We start from the raw sequence: 15,061 nt of genomic DNA, 5'->3' as shown, positions 1-15,061 counted from the left end.
AATTCAAGTTTGTTTTTAAGAAAAATTAACATTGAATGCCTACATAAAATTGAAACATCGAATTAAGATGAGATAATATCGTTATATTATGATATCCATATTATGATCCCATTTATTATAAGCATTACCGCGACCATGCAGTTTCTTTGCGTGGATACATGGCTTTTGTTTTAATTTCTTGAGATTGATCGTCGTTTACAGCCAATACTTTGATATTTAACGTCGTGTACAGTCAATACTTATTTAAAATGTCGTGTTTACATAAATAGCGTGACAGTCACAGTTGTTATGCACAATATCATATTTACGACAGTTATTTGGTATGTCTTTGTGCTAAGTGTCATCCACTGTTGGCATTTACTGAAAGTTGGGAACATCTTTTTAAACTGTAAAACTAATCATGACGATCTATAATGTCCTAAAAGTGAATTGTTGCTAAAATATCTGTTTGACTTTGGTTTTTTGATACCTGAACATTTCGCCGGTGCAGCAACATGACGTCCTTGTTCAAAGTAAATCGGCCGAAACTTCAGGAGAATGCGGCATGACTCTTAAGCCATTGACAACGGGCTAGCATTAATAGGTGCCTAGCAGCCAATGTCTTATCGCTGTTATAAGAAAGGGTGATTGAACGTAAAACCATGGAGATTCTAGGCATTTCAATGGGAGGAGATCAAATTAGAAAAGTAGTTTACAAAAGGAACATTAGGATTGAGATAAAGAGAAGAACATTTTTGCAGGTTTTAATCCAAATCTGCTTCATATGATTGGTTTCTAATTGGCAAGAATCAACATGCGTGTATGCATATTAGGTTTTTGTTGTGTTCCTTTTTTGTGTGTTTCGTCTGTTCCTGTTCGTATATAACTTTTTTTTCAAAACATAATATCGATAAACATTTTATGATGAACAAGTAACATACACATCAGATTGATAAATTACACTACTAAAGTTCACAGCAGCTATTAAACACCACTCAGCGCTATAATATACGACACTCCGAGCTAACTATCATATACGACACTCATATGTATAATATACCACACTGAGAGCTATAATCTACCACACTCAGAGCTATAAAATACCACACTCAGAGCTATAATATACCACTCAGAGCTATAATATACCACTCAGAGCTATAATATACCACACAGAGCTATAATATACCATCATTCAACTATAACCTACCATAATCAGAGCTATAATATACCACAATCAGAGCTATAATATACCACACTCAGAGCTATAATATACCACTCAGAGCTATAATCTACCACACTCAGAGGTATAAAATACCACACTCAGAGCTATGATATACCACTCAGAGCTATAATATACCACACTCAGAGCTACGATATAACAAAATCAGAGCTATAACCTACCACAATCAGATCTATAATATACCACACTCAGAGCTATAATATGCCACTCAGAGCTATAATATACCACACAGAGCTATAATATACCATCATTCAACTATAACCTACCCCAATCAGAGCTATAATATACCCCACTCAGAGCTATAATATACCACACTCAGAGCTACGATATAACAAAATCAGAGCTATAACCTACCACAATCAGAGCTATAATATGCCACAATCAGAGCTATAATATACCACTCAGAGCTATAATATTCCACACTCAGAGCTATAATATACCACACTCAGAGCTATAATATACCACAATCAGAGCTATAATATACCACATTCAGAGCTATAATATACCACACTCAGAGCTATGATATACCAAAATCAGAGCTATAACCTACCACAATCAGAGCTATAATATACCACACTCAGAGCTATAATATACCACTCAGAACTATAATATACCACAATCAGAGCTATAAAATACCACACTCAGAGCTATAATATACTACTCAGAGCTATAATATACCACTCAGAGCTATAATATACCACACAGAGCTATAATATACCATCATTCAACTATAACCTACCACACTCAGAGCTATAATATACCACACTCAGAGCTATAATATACCACAATCAGAGCTATAATATACGACACTCAGAGTTATAATATACAACACTCAGAGCTATAATATACCACACTCAGTGCTGTTCGTATATGATTAGTTCTTGTCCGACTTTATGCGTTTATAGAAAGGACATTGGTTTTTGTTTATATTTATATACTAAAAATTAGACATGACACACCGCATCTGTATATTGTTCTTTGCCTTTAACAACATTCTGAGGCACTGTAAAATATCATCTTATCGCCTTCCATCTTATAATATCGTAGAAAATGATTATACTAGGTAAATATCAAATTTAAACCTGTAACCAAAGGTCGTCCTTACAGTAATTTCGGCCGCGTTTGATGTGTAGGCGAACGTTATACAATGGATTTCATATAAAAGTGTCGACCCTGACATACTCCAGGGCTGTGGTGCAGGGATTGTGATTGGTGTCCCGTCTTGTTTCTGCCAGCAAAACCGATAGATTCAATTTCACCGATCATTACCTGACGATCGCTAAGACATCGAAGCGACAAGGGTCCCCACACCCGGATGTTGTGTCTATCCTACTTAATGACAACCAGCTCTTAATTGCCTGGTCTTTATAAAGCTAACCAATTGAATTAGCGGATGATTGTTTTGGGTATAATCAACGTTTGTTCATACTTTCGGTCCTGATGTTATCATCTTTTGATCATAAACGTCCAGTGGTGGATAAATGTCAACGCGAATGCAGATCACAGGAATCCCGCTTCCCTTTCTGACAAATTTAATTTGCAATTTGGTCGTAATTGAGGCAGCTTATTTGCATACTGCGTTGCTTTCTCCTATTGATTAAGACAACATCTTTCCAAGGCGACAAAAATACTGGTTAAAAAAAGCTTCAGTCGACTTAATAGGAAAACAATTTAAATACCAGTCCTTTTGTGTTAATAGACTGTTTGTGTATAGTTAATTTGCAGAATAAATCGATTTAGTGCCAATTAGCAATAGTCGTTCTAGAGCAAGGAGTTAAAATACAAAAAAAGGGCCAAGGACAGACGTATAAGGGTTAGATTTTATTAAAATGCTAAATCCTGCAGGACGAATAAATAGAGATATATTCCACAATTTAATTGCTGAACATATAATGCAAGGGCGCAATCAAACCGATACACGATAGTAATAGGGGACCTATCCTTATTTGCATTTAAAGACACCGACAACACATATAACACAGTACGAAAGTAATGAAACATATGAAAGAAAAAGGTCAACCAGAGCGTCAGAACAAAGGGACAAAATCAGACCTATGTCTGTAAAACAAACTTTACCAGGGACACGTACATGTACCCTTAAACGGTCTTTCGTCAGGCCAAGAACATTATGTTTCGCTCAGTTTCGGTCAGATGACATCGTTGTAAGCTAACTAGTAGCTTGTGGTTGCTATATAGCTATTTACAGTTACAGGTTCATTTCTTTATCTGGTAGGGTTGGAGGATTCAGCTCCCACTGTTAAATCCTCTCCTTTTACAATTTGGTGGTTAAAAACATATGATTTTAAAAATCATGGTCAGTGCCAAACAGTCAATTTGTTACATTGTCACTTTTGACTGATTAGACTTGCATATATATATATATGTAACTAATAAAGAAATGGCTTGAATTTTGTCGGATGATGTTTCCAGTGGCTGTTGAGCCGTGACTTGAAGGTGTTGAGCGTTGGAGATATTACTACCTCCTCTGTTAGAGAGTTCCACATATTTATCACTCTGTTGCTGTAGAAGTAACCATATTTGTTTAGTCTGCATGGTCTTTTGAATAGTTTCCTGGAGTGCCCCCTGGTTCGGTTGTCTTCAGCTTCGTGGAATATTTTGCCCTTCTCAAGAATGTCCATGTTGTTTAGTATTTTGTAGGTTTGAATTACGTCAGCTCGATGTAGATCATCAACGACCAAAATAACTCATTTACAACCATTTAATCCTGGTGAACACTGAAATATCAAGATTGGTACTGACGTCAGTACATGTAAAACAACTGTCACAACCGTGTATCATATGTACACCTTGGGCCTGTTCGTTTATGCGAAACAACCGGTTTGATCGTTTATAAATGTTACAATTTCGGGTATAAATCCTGGCGGACCTTCAAATGTGTACGCAGGCCTTGCAAGGGTCAAGGCTCGCCTGAAAGCAGCATCAGATTACTAGGTCCGACCTTATTTGATAAACGAACAACTGTGGTCCGACCGGTTTGGCCGTTTAAACGAAAACGGCCCTGATATAGCAGCCTCAGAAGGGAAACCTGGAAATGCAAAAAAATACAGCTGTTAAGGCAAACAAAACGAATTCAGTGAGGCTTAATAATCGCCATATGAATTGATCAGGTATTTTCTTGTAGATTTCGAAGATGTGCCTGGTCCTTCACAAAATAAAGACAACCACATTACGTAACAATATATTCATAAATTGCTGTATAATGTTGATGTTTGATTCATCGACTGTGTCTTTGGGGTAAGCCCATGGTAAATATGTATGGTAAATAATTAATGAGAAAAGGAAAACACTAGCCGATTACTACAAAATTAGTTTATTGCCCAATGGGACCAAAAACCATAAATTAATGCCACTTTAACAGACTCAGGGGTACGGACATGTAATTCCATACACAGAGGGTGTAACAATGTACATTGTACATAGTTGTGGTACATGTTTACTTTGTGGTCTTCTCACAATACAGTGAAACGACTACCAAATACATGTAAATAGTGAATAATACAATTTGTGATGAATAGTCAGTTCAGCAGATTCAACAGACGCGCGGGTTCAGTACAAGAAGCGGTTACAAATTATGATAAGAAAAAATATTATAATCAAAAACAGTGACGACAAAATGTAAACAGTTCATGACTAAAGCAGGATGTTTTGATGCGTATACGTGACTGGGTAGCGCTTTAAATTTGGAGCTTCATAATGCCCGTGTAAAATATCTCCATATCTCCCAGTTTAACGACAGTTATGACAACATACGTTATTACAATTGTTAAATAATGATACGATGTTATAAACACCCGACAACCATCCTGCTCCTAATCTGTTATTGATCATCTTGGAGAAAATATGACCGCACACAAAGTCACACCCAGGCTCTACTTAAACCTCAAAGGCAATTTACAGTGTCTTTGCAGTCTTTGTCTACTTTGTAATTTTAGTATATATGAATTCGAAACTGTAGCCAGTTATTTGTAAAATATTCATGCTGTATTCCATATCAGAAGTTCTGTCATGCACTAATTCATTTTAAATTGCCATACCCAAGCCGCCGCCAAACCAATCTAGACACTTCTCAATTGTTTTTCTATCTGGTGGCCAAAAATAAAGAAGAGCAATTTTTCCTTCTTCCAATTTGGTCCTGATCAACTTTGATGGATGATGCTTGGACGATTTCGTTTTCATCATGGCGGACCTAGTCCTGTCCGGCGCGTTCGTATAAGACAGATATCGATCAAAGGCCCGTCCGGCGCGTTCGAACAGGACAACTATCGGCGAATTAGTCGTGGTCCCCCGAGGGAAATGGCGGCTGCTCAGTCCACGTTGTTTGATTTATCTCAGGCCGGGAACATAATAACTGATATTTCATTTGCTTTCATATGCACACTACCGAAATAACGTGATTAATGGGAAAACCGCAGGACAGCGAATGATTACATTTCCCAGCTAAACCTTCCATCTTCTAGAATAGACACAGACATGCAAGAGTTTAGCGAGGGGCCATATCAGACTTCCCCATTCGAATTAGGGTATTTTGCCAAAATGATAAATAAAGAAGGACAAATTCCTTTGCATATCAACGAAGACTTAAAGCTTTTTCTACGGTATTCATTGTCAGATAAAAAGTTGATAATAAGCAAAAGAATGATGTTCAAAACTAGTGTTGTTTGAATACTTTAATGTTAAAGTATTAAAAATGAGGAAGGATGATTGATGGAGAATGTGCTAATCTTGAATCAATTTGAAGTTATCTATGAATACTGCTGTACCTTGATTATGAAGCTGAACATTTAGAACCTTAGAAATATTATATAAAAAAAAAATGTTCTTGTTTTAAAGTTACTTTTATTTGAAGTCGATTTTATTATGACCCTTTTTCACAAAGTTTAGTATTCACAGTGAAATTAAGATCATATCACCATCATCCGGGTCGTATTGGTACTCATGTCTTGTATTTCACAGTAATATAGCAAGCACTGCAGTGTTTCCCAACGGCAAGGTTATCACGTATCATTTCATTATATATTGTACCAAAATAGAGTGATTACACAACAGTGAATATGATCAGATTGACGCGTAAGTTGTCCATTGGTATAGAGCGGCTCCAAATACGGGAAATATGAAAGGGGATACTCGAGTACGTGAGGGGAATACGATAAATAATATACCTACTTTGTGATCAATATTATCCAACTCAGACACGCTTTCCTATATATCGGTTAATAATACGTGTAACACAGACTGTGTATAGGGGACGTTACACGTGTGTCGGGGAATATTTACCTGTACTTGGACTTTGTAATCGCGAGTGCGGATTTAAACATTAATTACTGAAGAAATATAGAACAGTTGTGTGTGATATTCCAATAGTAATGCTTACAATTTTTCTTTATTCATTTCTTTAAATTCGTTGATGTTTGATAAAACATGGGTTGACACAGATTTTTCACGGTCAGTATCCTGCCAAGATCTGTATTTTTATTTCGGTACTATTCTGTACATCGATATTCATTTGTTTGTACTTGGTGATAACGATTTTTAACAGGTTCGTAAAATAGGCATGAACCACATCAAACGCTAATAATTCTGTTACATCTCGATACGACAGTCTCGCAGTCTTCCGATATTCCTGCGAGATTACAGCACAAATGCCCAATAAGACACCAAGTACAATACGGATAACGACAGACATGATGTCATAACGGCAGACTGTTTTATTATGAAATAAAATCCTGTTACTGACCAGATTTAATCTTAAAACTGCTTTTGGTGTAAACAAAATGACTGTAAAGGCGCCATATCGTCTAAGTATGCCTTCTTTAATAACTTTCATGGAGCAATTCTAGATTTTGATCTATTTTAAAAATATTTTGTAAATGTAAAACGAATGTGATTAAATCGAGCAGCAGGGTATGAAGCGGTGATGTGTTACGTTGTTATTATGATAAAAGCGTCACTCTTTCGGCTGATTATCCCCTGCCTTAGCCTCAGCAAAGAAAAGTCAATTATAATGTTCCTGCAAAACCCCGACAGTGTTTCAATGACTTCGAATTATAGATATCTTTATCATCGTTCTAAAATCCTAACCTATTTAAGGATCGATTGCGTACAGCGCACGCCAAAGCGGTTTTGTTTTACTAGTATGTGCAGAAAACGGACAGACGTATCACCATATTTGCTATTCTGCTATTTGACGTGCGAACCAGAAAAAAATATTTTCATAAAAAGACACTAACGTAAATCAGTATCTCGTGTCGTTTACTGTTTTAAGAAAATTGATGTTTGTATTGTCGCTTCATCAGCAGCATTGTGTTTGAGTACATATTTCAATTTGCACTTTAAACTATTGTATTTCAGTTCAGTTTAAACAATACGTGTTAGGATATGTACCACCTACGTAGAAAAGCTTTCTTAGAAAAGATGTTGCGGCGGTAAATTGATGAGGGACATATATTTCACAGCGTGACACCACCATTTATAAGTGTTCGGAAGGCGAAATGTACAACACTTCAATGTACACTTTTTCAGTTGCGGGGTTGGTGGTCGAAGTTTGTTCCAGAGAAGGGAGAGAGAGGAAGATTTATGATTGGTTAATTATGTTATTAGAGTTAACGCGTTGTTAAGGTGAAAACTGTTTGTCCCCCAACAAAGGTGAAATGTCATGTCGTTCATTTAAGCATCGAACTGTTTTTGTATGGTATTTAAGATCTATTTGAATGACACAGCTTTGCAAGCAAACAGCATAATGCGCGCAAGCATTATTCAAATAGATCATAAATACCATACAAAAACAGTTCAATACATATATTTACGTTTTCTCTGCCTCTTATGTTCTTTTTTAACTTGTAATTTATATTTAAAATTCAAAATACCCGCCTCATCAACAGTACACAAAATTTCGTTCAATAATTTGAACAGCGTGTTTGTCGCGTGCTGATTGGCAAACAAAGTAGTACTTTAAAATTTTAACAAACACTTCAATGTTATTCCACAATTCAGTATAGATACAATTGCGTATGATATGTCCATAGGGTGATTTAAGTTTATCAATAGACCTCTGCGCTTAAAGTTAGATTTGAAATTGTTTCGATTTTTCTCCGGAACAAATTTAGCGCATGGATAAATACAGTGAACACTGTAAATCCGACCTTGCCCTCCACGAGGGAGTTATTTTTGGAAGTTAATTCAAACTTTTCTCTTTGCTCATTTTGTGAGGAGTCTAGACGTGAATTTATTTGTTGATTGTATGGGAATCTGACTGCAGTCTGTAGATTCTATAACAGCATCGTTATTTGACATGTCGTCAGAAACTGAGGAAACAGTGTCTGCGAGACGCGTAGGAGTGAGTGAACTTGCGACGGAGCACAGGAGTTCATTTCAAATGTCTGAAATGTTTATGTGTGCTGTGACTCATATCAGTAGGTCTGTAACATATGTGTTAGTAGGTCTATAAAATATGTGTATTTCAGACATTTGTAACGAACCCCTGTTGATCAGTGCAGTGTAACAGACGATATTTTTGATAAATTGCATGAGCGTTAAAATTGTTCACATTGCCGGCATTGATGATTTCAACCGATGTGCATTTTGTACGATATTGCAGACCTTGGTCTTGTTTTTGTTGTAATAAAAGTATTTTTTATTTTATTTTGCACATAAATTTACAATGACATTGTCAAATCTCACAATGCCTAGTGATATTTCAGCAGCCGTCATGTTAATTTACATTGGATATTGTAGTTCCAGTCAGTATTAATACGCTAAGAATTATGTCTCGTCCTGCATGGTAATTAAAGTTCCAATCAACGACACAGCTTCTAAAGAGGCTATATAGTGACAATGCCATGCAAATGTAAATATATAATGGTATATTGTCATAGCTTTCCAGACCACCACGTATCAAGCCTGATACGGCAGTTCATGCACTTTCATGTAAAGTTACTACTCAAATAAAACCGAATAATATATATCGGGTCTTGAACACACAAAGAAAACTAGGAACTTGCAATCAATCAAAAGTCAACAACAGGAAACGTAGGAGACACCAAAACACAACGTAAACACCTATGACGAACCCATGTCACCAGGAGAGGTGATACGGTCCACCTGGCGAGTAAAATTGTGATAGTCGGTCGAAATCGACCCAAGATAAGACGGACATGCAACGTCTCAAGGCATCAACGAAAAAACAAGACAGTTATGTCGTATCCAGAGACAAAAATGGAAGGTTTCACCAGAAATCGCTAAAAGAGGAGGCTACAGGTTCGTTCACTGACGCCAAGAACACGTCTTTAGATCTGCTACTGCTCCGAAACACATTTAAAGCCGAACATGTCAGGTATCAAAAGAAATTTCATTGTGGAATTCGTACATCGTGGATATCTCAGAAATCGTCTTTAGACAATGCTGAGTGGCGTGTATTTTGAGTATGAACTGTGCAATACAGACGTTTCTTTCAACAGAATAAGTTTCGTTGGCGAGGTGACATTTGATTTTATGAAGTGAACCTTTTTACCGTTCGTCATTAAGTTATCATCGCTACTGTGTACTTGCAAATCACACATGTATAAATGGACAATTTCGGGAACAGTTTAGCTTCGAATGTCGGTCAATTATCTCAATCTTTATACATGTAGTACATTTGTATTTCGCAACATCCATGCAGGCATTCAACCAAACATTCCTACTTTTAAGTACCCACGCCACTGGTTTCAAAATTGATGTAGAGGCTACAAGTCTTTATGAATGGTCAATGTCAGTAGAAATATAAAACTCCTGTAACAACAAGCGCATTTAGTGCACATGTAAAGCGCAAGTACCTTTGTTGAAAATGAAAGAAATTTGAACAGAAAAATGCAAATGGCAGGATCATGTTTCAGATGTTTACCTTCTGGGTGGTCCTGGTATTACCCTGGCCTTTTTCGAAGAAGTAAAATCTAAATAGAATAAGAAAAAGACAAAATAAACAAAAGTCTGCGGTGTAGACCTACGGTAATATAAAGTTGTGAGGATGATTTCTTGTCATCTAACCGTAAACAATCTTTATAACAATGTACATAAATATTTGATGTGAAAATGAAGGCTAGTGTACTGTTCTAAGTGTTTCAATGTATTTCTATCTAATTATAATTTAAGTGTTTCCAGTGAATATGACTATATCAAAATCCTGTTTTTAATGTTTTCAATGTATCTAAACGCATCATGAAACAATTTTTAGTGTTTTTTGGCGCATTTCATCTCAATGTATTGCAATCCTGTTTTTGGTGCTTCCAGCGCATTCGAATACATTTCAGTCCCGATCACATTTTTCTATGTTTTTCATTTGATTCAATCCTGGTTTAGTGTTCGTCTGTTTCGAAGGTCTTTTTCCTGATATAAGTGTTCCCAGTATGAACACAATCCTCCTGATAATCGGGGTTTTATTACAGGTTGATGTGCTGTAACTAAACTAATTATATTTGACGTGACACTAATATACCTTCGGGACAATATAAAAAAAAAAGATATTGGGTCCACAATTTACGATCAAACCCTTTATAACTACATGTGTATGTCTAACTTTCATCTAATATATGCCATTGTATTTCTCACTAAAACCTTGTTTTTCCGCCGTTATTTTGGAAGCATTAAATGTATTGATTCTAAGATCAAACGCGCCACCATGGTATACGGCCATGTTGCAGGAGGTCGGGAATTGTGGGTGTGTCTCTTCCGTATGACTTTATTAGTTTCATAGTTCATGCAACTGTTGCATATTACGTTACTGGCAGCTCACTAAACCTAAGATCCCTGATACACCGTAGGTAGGAGAAATAAAAGTATAGGAAAGAGAGATGAAAACCAAGTAAGGAGAAACGAGCGAGTAGGAAGGAGAAAATAAGTTACAGGAAGAGAAATAAACGGAAAGTTGGGAGCGAGGAGGGCAAGTACTAGAACGGGGGAAGAAGAACGTAAAAAGGAGAAACGACATTTAAAGATAAAATGGGAGTGTAAGAAAGAGAGATGAAAGTGTAGGGATGTGCAAAAAAAGTTGTTTTAATGACAGTGATAGTTCATTTCGTACCTACCCTCTCTACTCCTACTCATACTTTGTTCTACCTCCTCTGTAGCCCCAGGGCCTCGTCCTCACCTTCACCCATCCCCCGTTCTACCCCCTCCCTCTCCTCTTTATCGCTGAGTTGCACCTGTCCATTGTGTATTTTGCTCTCTCGTAAATTGCCTTCCTGTATTGCCGTGAGACCGGATGGTGGACACGACGTTTGAGGGATGAGGTTTCGGCTGGATCACAATCCTGGTCTGTAACCTGAAAGATAAGTCGTAAACGATAACTGCACAACCGTAAAGGTTCTCCGCCCTTTAATATAGCAGTATTTTTCAATTTCATTATTTTCGCTGACATTTATTTTCAGAATTCAAGGAATATGGCATTCATGCAGTAATATTTGATAACAGAACTTGTGTACGAGCTCTTCTACTCTACGTTACTGGTACATTGTAATGTAACATACGCGCACACTGTGAATGCACGGGAACGGCATGGCACGGCAATTAGGGAAATGATTAGCCATGGTTTGTTGGGTACACCCTTTTGACTTATCGTTTGTAGTAGCGTGTGACAGAACATGATACCGTCATGGCTTTAGACCTATTAACGATAACACGGAGTTTGTATCGCCCTATGTACGATCTCAGCTGGTACTAGGCATGTATCCATGGATTATACATGTGACAATTACCGTTCCTGGCTGATGGATTACCGTCCTTGATCATTTCCTCTGTGTGATAGAGGGCGCTGCTTACAAAAGAGATACATTACCAGAAGTGTTAGAAATCAATCAAAATGACTAGATACTAAGTTAGAATCATCGTGTTTCCAAAGACATGTTTATTTCTAGAACATATAAACATTGTTCTGGATATGTTTTAACATTGATGATTTCTTTAAAGTACATGTCACTGAAGAATTGGTATTTTCGAAACTTAGACAAGGCATTAGTTTCCTGAACATGGCTGGTTGTTAGCGCTAGTGGTATGTGCCTCCGGATTTCTGTATTAAACGTCATCATTCAAACTATCACGTGACAGATAAGATGTGTCGTTTATCAGATCGGTTACACGGTGAACGCAAACATATTTCTCAGCATGTGACGTCATCTGTTACTTTAACGAGATACTGTCATCAAGGTTTGAGGTAGAATAAATATCTACACAACACCAAAGTTCCTTACGATTTTATTTCTACGGCACACATTTTTTGCTCCGTTATACACTTATTTCAATGTGTGTTTTGGTCTTTCTTGCATTGCCAGTGTTTAGGTGTACTCAATGACGTCACAGCAGACACGCATATTGTAAACACGGATGTTTCGTTATATATGCCACTCTTTCCAAAGAGCTGCAGATGTGGTCCTTGTGTTTATTCGTCCCTGGATCTCGAGGTACAGATCACTTAATTTGTCTCTAGGCCTCGTGCTAATTATCGGTTTGCTTTATCCCTGGTTTTGGGGGAAACTCTTAAAACGTTTGGTCCGATGCTTTGAGGGTACATATTTGTTTTTTGTTTGTTTTGGTTCGTCTCTGTCCTTTATTCTTGGTGCAGACTTTATTTTGTTTGGATCCTTGGTCTCGGGGTAGATATTCATGGTGTTCTTTGTTCTTGTGAGATATTTTAAGTGATGCGATACTTTCCTGAAACTGCTGTATTAGGTAGAAAGATGAACGGCTCACACACACAAACTGCTGATTGCACCTCTAAAGTTCAAAGATGGATACAGTATGACAAAAATAAAACGCACTGCACCATATAGCTGTTTCGTCCTTTTACGACTCATCGGTAATGCTAGGGGCCAACGCGTTTGAAATCCAAATTGGTCTAAAGTATTGTTAAAAAGTAAAGTTGCGTAAACCCCTTTTTAATCAATTTCAAACCTTAAAGGCGTAGTGGCTATTTAAAATGAGATAATTTGTATAGTCAGCATCATGAATCATGGCACTACGCAAAAGAGACACCTTGGCCATCAAGTGTATGGCAAACCTCGAAAATAAAAAAGATCCACCAGTAGTGTTTACCACATAGAACCTAGACACAATAATATAAAAGCAAATACGTAGTAAACACTTCATATCAACACTGCATTATCTGAAAACAGGGAAACACAAGTAGTCCCCAGCTTACTGTATACTCCTAGGTAGGAACTAGAGAGCCATAGCCGGCCTTTATGACCGGTAATTGTGTAGGAAAAGGAGTAGTTCGTATCTTAAGTTGTTGTAGAATGTTCGATGTAAGCAGTATTTATTTTATTTTTGGTAAACAATAAACTGTCCGTATGAAGCTATTGTCCATCCCAGTTGGAATAATTTCCAAAAGTAGAAATCTCATAAGGATTTGCATGTCTTCAAAGTTAGTTAATGCTGTCGCATAGGTGGCATATAAGGAGTTAAGCAAGAAGCGAAATTTCAAATACTGTATTTTTCTTTAAAATCTAATGCATCCTGTAGGCGCGTGTAAACTTTGTGAGGTTGAATATAAATTTATTCATTTTCATTTGAATAACATGAACCAGATAGCCAAATCAACCCTTATTATGTTGTCATTATTATGTTATCAAAATAAACATTTGTGTTGTTTTGATGCAAATTATTACAAAAATGTATCAACATGGCTGAGGAATTACCTAGTATCACACCTAAAACCGATATAGTTATTCAGCATGTTTAAATGTTAGAGCGCGTTGTTTACATTGTACTAAAAATTGAACTAATTTATTATCTCTCTGAACGCAAAATTTCAAAAGAGAGGACAAATCTAAATTCTAATGCATTAAATTGATCAATGTAGTGGTAAAAAGGGGGATGTAGACAGGGTGACCTACTTGAACCATTTGTTTCCAGTATGATCACTGTCGTTTTGCAGTTTAAGGACATCCAAGGTGTGTCACACTTTAGTTTTACTGTAAGTGACAGAAACGCAAAATACTTTACCCATTTTGTGCTCGTTTTCTTTTACGTACTGTCATGTTTGAGTAAATATCCTCAAACACATGCTTTGTCCGAGAACGTCAAATATTGTATGCATGATTTTGTGCATGAGATTTCGACTTGATGCAGTATTGGGCTACATCTTAATGTATTGAGTATATCTACAACGATACCATACCGTTACTGACACAGACGAGTATAACCGGGATATCTACAACGATACCATACCGTTACTGACACAGACGAGTATAACCGGGATATCTACAACGAGACCATACCGTTAATGACACAGACGAGTATAACCGAGATATCTACAACGAGAACAAACCGTTACTGACACAGACGAGTATAACCGAGATATCTACAACGAGACCATACCGTTACTGACACAGACGAGTATAACCGAGATATCTACAACGAGAACAAATCGTTACTGACACAGACGAGTATAACCGAGATATCTACAGCGAGAACAAACCGTTACTGACACAGACGAGTATAACCGAGATATCTACAACGAGACCATGCCGTTACTGACACAGACGAGTATAACGGAGAATTGAACGCTGGCGTTGTACAATTGATTGAAGAAAATGTTAAGAAACGGTGTTGTGGTCCTATCAAACGCTTTGCCATTGTTTACAAACTTAATAAAGTCCGACAGGTTTAGTATTTATTGTGGTTTGTCAGCAATAGAGATGTGGTTTATAGGACTACTTCGCCATTTGTTAACACATATGGTTTGTTTAGTAATGTCACGCTCCTTACGGCAGTTCATCAAGTTCTTGGGACAGCAATGTCAGTTTTTTCCCCAGACCGACCGATGTGGTCACAATCTTGGGCACTTGATCA

General features: G+C 37.1%; 1 protein-coding gene and 1 long non-coding RNA gene across 2 annotated transcripts in view; one reads left to right on the top strand and one right to left on the bottom strand.

Moving 5' to 3' along the window:
- The window catches only part of LOC110463651 (tsukushin-like), a 98,554-nt gene that overhangs the window by 70,083 nt on the left and 13,410 nt on the right, over positions 1 to 15,061 (top strand). The window lies entirely within an intron of this gene.
- LOC110463652 lies at positions 3,475 to 11,528 on the bottom strand. The gene is made up of 3 exons (XR_002464409.1): positions 11,299 to 11,528; positions 10,119 to 10,167; positions 3,475 to 3,954 (listed from the first exon to the last, which is right to left on the bottom strand). It is a non-coding gene; the product is annotated as an uncharacterized LOC110463652 (long non-coding RNA).

The sequence above is a fragment of the Mizuhopecten yessoensis genome, unplaced genomic scaffold (genome assembly GCF_002113885.1).
Source record: "Mizuhopecten yessoensis strain PY_sf001 unplaced genomic scaffold, ASM211388v2 scaffold10919, whole genome shotgun sequence".
Lineage (NCBI taxonomy): Eukaryota > Metazoa > Mollusca > Bivalvia > Pectinida > Pectinidae > Mizuhopecten > Mizuhopecten yessoensis.
The sequence above is the reverse complement of the archived record's forward strand: the minus strand, read 5'-3'. Positions and strand labels throughout refer to the sequence as shown.